The sequence below is a fragment of the Lacerta agilis genome, chromosome 10 (assembly GCF_009819535.1).
Source record: "Lacerta agilis isolate rLacAgi1 chromosome 10, rLacAgi1.pri, whole genome shotgun sequence".
NCBI classification, from domain to species: domain Eukaryota; kingdom Metazoa; phylum Chordata; class Lepidosauria; order Squamata; family Lacertidae; genus Lacerta; species Lacerta agilis.
In genome coordinates, this window is record NC_046321.1 from 14,003,729 (window position 1) to 14,011,187 (window position 7,459).

The following is a 7,459-nucleotide window of genomic DNA, read 5'->3' on the forward strand; positions in this document are numbered from 1 at the left end:
TTAATAAATGAAAATGACTTTGGAAAAAAAGCGAAGGTAATAATCCACCAGACCTGCCACTCAGAACAATTTATTATGTGTTTAAAATGGATCTTCTTCCCTCCCCCTCCCCCCCACTTCCCAAACGGTGCGTTTTTAAAGTGATAAACAAAACAATCAGCGCTGCTTAAAAACTATGTACTGATTTTGTGTTAAAAGCAAGTTTTCCCTTGTCTGGTAAATATCAAAATGTTTAAGTCTCGAGGATGTTATTTATTGCTGTACATATATAGAATATGTTCAAAATGGATTTTTACTGGGAGGGGAGGAAATCAAATACATTACTCCATGCATGTCGTTATATAAGCAGTAGCATAATACCGTCAGCAGGAACAATTGAATAACCGCTGGCTGCTATATTACCAAGCAGAGGGTGAACGTTGCCTCCTTGGCCCACCATTGTGGGGTGCAACCTGAGGTCATACAGTCACGGGGAGCTGCTTTATACAGAGTCAGAGCATTAGTCCGTTTTGACCAGCACTTACTTTCCCGGGTTTAATGCAGAGAGCCAGTGTGGTGTAGTGGTTAAAAGCGGTAGACTCGTAATCTGGTAGACTCGTAATCTGGGGAACCAGGTTCGTGTCTCCACTCCTCCACATGCAGCTGCTGGGTGACCTTGGGCTAGTCACACTTCTCTGAAGTCTCTCAGCCCCACTCACCTCACAGAGTGTTTGTTGCGGGGGAGGAAGGGAAAGGAGAATGTTAGCCGCTTTGAGACTCCTTCGGGTAGTGAAAAGCGGGATATCAAATCCAAACTCTTCTCTTCTTCTTCTTCTTCTTCTTCTTCTTCTTCTTCTTCTTCTTCTTCTTCTTCTTCCAACCCTGCCTGGAGATGCCAGGAATTGAATGCACGGGATCCTTTACCACTGTGCCATAGCCTTTTTCCTATAGTCCTTTGCAAAAAGTACCCTCTGTTGCCTATGTCTTGCAGAAGGAGCTTCCACCATTCCTCGTGTTAAGTATAATGGTTTAATTGTACATCGAAATGGAAAATGGCTCTGAATGCACATTGCATTGGAAAATTCCATTGAGCTAACCTAGGAGCTCTCTAAGTGCCACCAGGTGCCACCAGGTTAACCGTGGATGCATCTCTGCTGGCTCTGTCACGTGCCTAACTTAGATCTCATGGCATTCGCTTGCAAATCTTCATTGGGTGTGAGTCTTTTGTTCTCAAGCCACCCAAGATAAAGGTGGGCTGATGTGTCTCCTGAAGAGGAAACAGCTGCAGGCTGCAATGGAGGGTGTGAAGAGAGACAGACCTTTGATTTCAGGTCTGTTTGGAGTTATTTCATATTTGTAAGAAGCTGGACCTGTGCCTGGGCATGATGGTATGAAACTATTTGGATGTATCACGGTTTGTTTTTTTTTTCTGTCTGTCCAAAGAAACTTTTGTTAGTAAAGCTTTGAAACCATATTTTGTTCTGGACAATTTTTATTCCAAGAGGAGTCAATTTTATTGATCCTATTGCTTCAAGCTGCACAATATTAATATTTGCAATACCCTGTATTGGATCCCGTGAACATCAGGTGGAACTCCATGCCTCATGACGGTGTGGGATGAGGCACAAGAGGGCTGCCTTCTGTAATTGAAAGGGTTATTCCCGCTCACCCAAGATGCCCCTGGATCCAAGACATTGGGTTTATACCCTCTCCCTCCACTTTTATTGGCAACCTTCCACAAAGAAGAGCTCAAAAGGTGGATAATCATTTTGTGATTCTCATCGTCGTCGTCGTCATCCCCCAGCCAAAGCAGATCACATTAAAAAAATGTGTGAGTGCAGTTTGCATGAATGGTTCTGTGAAAAAGAAAGAAAAGCTACAAAAGTAAGTAGGGGAAGGTAATCAGGACCATATCACAGTGGAAAGGGTTCAATCCTCCACACATACATGTTGCAATCCTTACAAAAAAATCTCCAACTCCGGAACCTGCTATTTACTGCCATTTTTATTTTGTGTTTGATTTTTAAAAAAATTATTTTTAAAAATTATATTTTGAATAAAACACTCATATATATATATATTCAAAGCATTTTTTTTATCCAGCTAGTCCACATTGAAGAGAGCCATGTCACATTTTGACCAGTCGTATTTTCCTGCTAAACGTTTCCCTGGTTCTTTCAAATGTTTTGGGAACAGGAGTATGGCAAAAAGTATAACACAATCCAAAACTTATAACTGTTGCAACCTTGGTAGAGCCACTGTGATGTAGCAGAGAATCAAAGAACTGTGAAAGACCTCAGAGGTCACACAGCCCATCCCCTTGTTGTTGCAAGAAACACATTAATGGGTAACTACCCTGTGTTGGATTCAGACTGGACATATTTGGGTTAAAATCCCCCTGAAGAGTACTGGGAGATCCTGTGCCAATCACCATTTCTCAGGCTAACCTGCTTTACAGGGTTGTTGTGAAGTTAAATATAAGTTACCCTGAGCTCAAAATGTAACATAAATAAAGGCTATTGCTCATTTAGATATGTCACTCTTTTTTCTGGCTTCGTTGGGTGGAAATCTATTCAGATAAGAAAAGTTTTAGAAAGCCCAAATAAATAGTTGCACGGTTTCTCTTCTGCAGAGAAAATATAGGAGATTTTGATTCTTTTCTTTCAAGCAGAAGGGGACAAAATGCCTTTTAAGTAATCAAGCCTCGCCATGAGAATTAAAAATACCTTTTCTATATGTTCCTGTCTCAAAGCAAAGCGATACTAAATACATACAAGGAAGTTCAGGTAGGAACAGCAAATGATTAAAACAATGTCCCCTGGGCTGCAGCTCAACCAGAGAGGACATAGATAAAGTAGCAAGGAAAGGAGATGAAATACAAATAGGGATGCCGTGCAGTGTCCAAATGAGAAACATGACTTTAAAAGGGGTTGCATCATTAGCGATTCCATCACCGGACTGTGCAATGGAGTCTCGGTTGTTTACTCCAGTGGTTCTTAAACTAAGGCCCAGGGCAGTGGGAGCTGGTGTCTATTTGGACTGATAGGGCAGAAGGAAGGGAGCCCAAACAGTAGGTGAACCCAGAGCTGACAGGCCGTGCTCCCCACTGGACTGGTTGTAAGTAAGAAGAGCAGAAAGAGATTGGTGGAGCTGTGTCCCATTCACCCAAATGGACCAGCCTCCACTGATGGAGGCAGGCATGGAGGAAGCCTCTTCGCCGCCCGGGGTGGCAGCGCGGAGGCACCCCCCTGGGGGCATTGTGACATCACAACGCACGTCGGATGCACTGCACATGCCTGGAATTGCCGAGCATGCGCATTTGCATCCGGCCCGGGACTGCTGCTCCTGTGGCGACCCGCCGAGTGAGCAGCGGGTCATGGGGCTGCCCCGGCCATCCGTAAAGCAGCACGAGGCGGCAGGGCTCGGTTTGGGGAGGGGCTGCCAAGTGTCGCCCCCCCTCCCCTGGAACCCAGGGTGCCCTGCCCCCTACGCCCCTCCCTTCCTACGCCACTGGATGGAGGGACTGCATGCTCCCTTCAGTGCACCTTCCCATCAGGTGTTCCCTTAAACTGCAAGGAAAGCAGCAGCGGAAATTCCTGAAGAGCCTGGTGTTCCTTTAGGTCCAGCCACACTATAATCATATATCACTTTTATGGCAGGTTAGAGTGCTCCCCGGGTTTCTTAGCAAAAGAAAAATCTAAATTTGAAAAAGAGGTCCTCCAAAGCAAAGGGAAATTTATTTCACGTATATACAACATACTTTTGGAATGGGAACTTAAAGGGGAGGAAGTAAAATCAGTAATGGTGAGATGGGCCCAGGATTTAGGTTACAATATACTGATGGAACAATGGGAGAGATTGTGGCAGGAGGATATTAAATTCACTGCCTGTTACAACCTTAGAGAAAACATCTTAAAAATGATGTATAGGTGGCACCAGACACCAGAAAAATTAGCCAAAATGTACAGAAATAGATCCCCTTTGTGCTGGAGGTGCAATAAAGAAATCGGGTCGTACAAACACATGTGGTGGACGTGTCCTGTTATATGTAATTATTGGAATGCTGTATATGAAGAACATAAAAAATTGTTAAAGTATACATTCATAAAAAGACCAGAAATGTTCTTGTTAAGCATCCTGCCGGAAGAGATTAAAAAAACAGAAAGACTACTATGTACGTACGGTATAACAGCAGCAACAATGCTAGTGGCCAGGAACTGGAAAAACCCAGCCGCACCAACTATAACAGACTGGCAAAACTTAATGATAGAATATCTGCAACTAGCTAAAACAACAAGTAAAGTTAGGAAACAGATGACCCAAGAAGTATGGAAAGAGTGGAGGATATTTAAAGAATACCTAAGGAATAGTGGTATAAGTGGAATCCTAATGGCAGATGCAAACTGAACCTTTAAAGTAATAAATAGAGACTTAAGGATGGAAAAATATGATTTGTAAATGAAATCTATAACTGTACGCGATATAAATATAATAGTTCAAAATGCAATAAGGATAATTGGAGGTACAAGATTTTGTTTGTAAATAAGAAAAGAAAAGGATAGTAGTATGTATATGTCTATTTTGTGTGTTTGTGTTTGTGTATATGTGTATTTGTATTTTTAAATAATAAAGAGAGATATTTTTAAAAAAAATAGAGTGTTCCCCGGGTTTCTCAGCAACTCTGCATTCCCAAGACAGTCACTGGCAACGTCCCCTGGTGTGGAAAGACTTCAGAGAATAGATGGGAGCCTTGTGGTTCACCACATGATCATAAAATCGTAGAATTGCACAGTTGGAAGGCTCCCCCAAGGGTCGGGTAATCCAACCCAATCCAATGATGTTGGACCACAACTCCCATCATCCCCCACCATTGCTCATGCCAGCTGGGCATGATGGGGGTTGGTGTCTGAGACCAGGGTTCTCCATCCCTGCTATTAAGGCTGGGACTTTGTCTGGGTGACACGTCCGATTCCCAGATTCACATTCCAGCCTTGTGTCCCCCTGACTTTAGACTTCTGACCTCCTGGCTCTCGGTCAGCTGCTTAAGTCGCTTGTCCAAAAGAAATCCAGTTTAACTATGCCCTGTATGAAGAAGTACTTCCTTGCCCTCGTTCGTCACACATTCAACTTCACTGAGTGCCCAAGCTTCTTGTACTGTGAAAGGAAGAGAAAAACTTCTCTCAGTCCACTTTCTCCGTACCGTGAGTTGATGCCAGGCAGGAAAAACCAAGAAAAAACACACACCAAGAACTCTGGCCAATAAAGTTTCAATAGTGGGAATAGTCCCTACTCACAAATAAATAGTAAATTATGACAAAAACTAATCCATTCAAATACATATATTCAAACAGAGATTACAAACTCAAACTCACAGGGATATGTACAACACAATAATCCGTTACAGTATTGGAAATGAGAATCTTTGAATAGAGGCAAGTTCATATTAATTAGTCCATAGTCAGGTTTGATATGAAGATCTTAGTTTCAATCGTTGAGCAGGAGTCAGAAGTCAGTTAAGGATCAGAAACCAGGACAGGGCCCTGTTTTGATTTATTCATCTTCATCAGCTAAGTTTTAAGGGGTCATATAAGTTTGAAAAAATCGTATAAGTTTATCCTGTTATTTTCTACGTTTCTAAGAGATAACAACTAAGTGTGCAAAGATTGACATGTATCTTGAGCTTTTCTGTGCGTTTTGAATTTGAAAGTGAGCTTATCACCTTTTAATGACAAGAACTCCGATTTATTTAAGGCAGGAAAAACCAACACCCATTTTGCTGTGCACAAAACAAGTTTGGAAGGACCGCCTCCCCCTCCCTGAAGGAAAAGAAAAGCCAAAGAGGGACATCTAGTGGTGGTTCCAAATTATTTGTTTGAACAAAAAGCAGCATTTTAGCTGGCCTGGATGGGGGTGCCTCACTTCCTTCCACGTCTATGAATAATAAAATACAATAACATGCAATATTTGAACACGGTGGTAATGAAAGCTAACAATGACGAATTAATGAGTCAACTTAACACCACATGTGGAGCGGGGGTGGGGTGGGGAGAAGGATTTGTGGCTGCTATTTGGACTCATATTATGGCTATTTCTGTAGCCGTGCTTAGTAGACAAATGATTTAGAATAGATTAAGCACGATTTGAGGTACTGTATGAAAACCAGACAGGAGGTCCAACAAACTGAATATTTCCCATTTATTTGTTTAGAATTGCTGATCAGAAGGTCGGTGGTTCGAATCTTCACGACGGGGTGAGGTCCCGTTGCTCGGTCCCAGCTCCTGCCCACCTAGCAGTTTGAAAGCACATCAAAGTGCAAGTAGATAAATAGGTACCGCTCTGGCAGGAAGGTAAACGGCGTTTCCGTGCACTGCTCTGGTTCACCAGAAGCGGCTTTGTCATGCTGGCCACATGACCCTGAAGCTGTACGCCGGCTCCCTCAGCCAGTAACGCGAGATGAGCGCCGCAACCCCAGAGTCAGACACAGCTGGACCTAATGGTGAGGGGTCCCTTTACCTTTACTTCCAAGGAGCCCAAGGCGATGTACATGGCTCTCTTTATTTTATCCTGATGACAACAACTCTGTGAGGAAGGTTAGACTGAGAGGCCTGAGGTCACCCAGAGAGCTTCAGGGCTAATGAAGATTTGAACCATGTCTCTCAGGTCCCAGTCTGTCTGATTATACACTTTTAAGCAGCACTTGCACATTTATTTCTCTGCATGTCAATCTTACCAAACATTTATGCACTTTTTTAAAGCTACAAAATCGGAGGCAGCAATGTATTGGTGATGCTACAGGCAGCAGCCAGTAGCTCCCTCCATAGTGCAACAAAAACCTTGCACTGTGCAGATCTCTGAGAGCTTTCACACCCCCCCCCAAAAAAACTCATTAATTGGTGGGAAATAGTAAAGCGGGGGGGGGGGAGCAGGAGAAATTATTGACACAACACTAATTAAAATAAGAGGGGAAAGGTGGTGTAAAAAAAAAAGTTGAAGCCTACTGAATCATTCACTGCAACTGTTATCTATCCAAGGGGATACATGGCCTGCTGTTTCTGTTTCTTGGCCTCCCCAGGTCTGAGATGATTCCACGGGAGGGTTGTATAACTCAAGTAAGTTCACACATCTGATCTTGAAATCTGCACACTAGTGTCCCTGTCCCAAGAACAGTCTGAAAACAAATGACCCTGCTCTGGAGGAGGAGAAGGAGGAGAAGAGGAGGAGGAGGAGGAGGAGGAGGAGGAGGCGTTTGGATTTGATATCCCACTTTATCACTACCCAAAGGAGTCTCAAAGCGGCTAACAATCTCCTTTCCCTTCCTCCCCCACAACAAACACTCTGTGAGCTGAGTGGGGCTGAGAGACTTCAGAGAAGTGTGACTAGCCCAAGGTCACCCAGCAGCTGCATGTGGAGGAGAGGAGATGCGAACCCAGTTCCCCAGATTACGAGTCCACCGCTCTTAACCACTACACCACACTGACTC